This window comes from Diabrotica undecimpunctata, chromosome 9 (assembly GCF_040954645.1).
Source record: "Diabrotica undecimpunctata isolate CICGRU chromosome 9, icDiaUnde3, whole genome shotgun sequence".
NCBI lineage: Eukaryota > Metazoa > Arthropoda > Insecta > Coleoptera > Chrysomelidae > Diabrotica > Diabrotica undecimpunctata.
Genome location: NC_092811.1, coordinates 126,421,658 through 126,423,547, shown reverse-complemented (window position 1 = coordinate 126,423,547; position 1,890 = coordinate 126,421,658).

Sequence of the window (1,890 nt, the reverse complement as noted above, 5' to 3'; positions counted from 1 at the left end):
ACTATCACAGTACATAGCGCTCTAGCAAGGTAAGTTCCATAGAAAGATTTGGGAGAGAGTTTCTAGCGCCAAATGCGGACGAGCCGAAACTAATTTCGTTTGGCGGCAAATTTAAAACGTAAGTTCTGAATTTTAGACGGCAAAATTCAAAAAGTATGCTTTTAATGGAAAATAAATATAGTCATAAACTTATTGTAGGCCAAAAAATATATTCTATATATATTTTTAGAGAATACGTAAGTGTATACTATATTCTATAGTATAAACTTAACGTGACTAGTAGCGCCGGCGCTATTATGAACGGCTGGACCCATGCAACTTACTCTCCCCACTTTTTTTACTGAACTTACACTATTATGTGTAGTATATACTGTGAACACTATTTTGTCACCTGTCACAATTTGACATGAATCAAACACCAATACACCAATACAATAAACATTCACAGATCTCTCGGATATAATATGTAATAAAATTTAATACAAGACATTTAATACAATAACAAATAATTTTGAATTTTTCATCTTTAGGATAAAAATTAAAATTCATAAAAACGACAGTTAAAATTTTAGCTAGCGTTTTTGAAAGTTTAAATTTTGATGAGAGCGCTATTTTAGTTTTTAGAAGTTTTATTCATAGCAACTAGATGTCGAACCAAATGTCATTAGAGAATGAGATTAGCATTTTTGGAATTTTAGTAGACTCTCTAAAAGTAAAAAGTTTTAAAAAGAAATATTCTAAATAAATAAATACTATATTAGCGTATATTTTAATTTTTTTATACAGATTATTTGCGTCATAAATGTATTATTTTAGTGGTGACATCTACGAGAAACTAGTTTCGAACTAAATTAATTTATTTTTAAGTTTGAACATTACTCACTAGATGACACAAATAGATAGTATGTAATTATAATTTTTATTTATCACAGTATTAATTTAATTGTATCATTTGAGGGAACAGTCGACAGAATAATATTGTAATTGTGATTAAAAATAAAATATTGTGAGAGAAAATGAAAGCATTCATCGACATATTTTTGAATATCGTCTGTAATAATATATAATATAATAAAAGATCTAAATATCAGTTAAAAAATAATTATGAATTGGCTCAGTCATATATATGTAAAGGTTCAGTCATACATGTATTAAGCTATTAAATTTATTTGAATAAATTAAAAACAGGTTACATTGCAAAAGTGTTTTCTGGAATTTCTAAAATGATTGCGCCTGTTTATTATACAACCGGTTATATTTTAAGTTTATTCACGGCAATTAAAGTGTATTTTAGACTGTCACAAATTTACTTTGTATATATTTTCCTAAATTGAAATTTACGGAAGGTTTGCTTCCAGAAGCAAGAAAAACACTAGTGACTTTTAAAATGCAAGCCCCCAATACTAGGAGGCTTTTTACCTATAAGTAGCGCTAGTTCATATAAGGGTTCCACACATTTTTAGTTTGTTTCAGATAATCCACCAATATTGTTTAATTTCATTATCAACTTTATCTTGGAACTTTGGATATTTTCATTGCGTTATCGGTGTAGATAGTGCCGTTCGTAACATATGTGGAAAATCATCAGACAGTCAAAACAAGAACCAAAAAAGGAACAAGTTTTAGTCGTTTGTAGATTATTATTTACAAATGAAAACTTCTGAATCCAAATTAATGGAAGTGTACAGTACATTCAACCAACTTTCACCTCTAAACGATTAACGGAATTCGCAGAAAACTTTTCGTTGTAGTAAAAGGCACGGTAAACTGCACTGGTGTTCTCCATAATGTTTAACACTTTGCTAAATTTTAGGTATAAAATAAATATATGTGTCATTAACCCGTTGTTCATAGTTTTGCATATTCTGTTACATTATTTTTTAATAAATA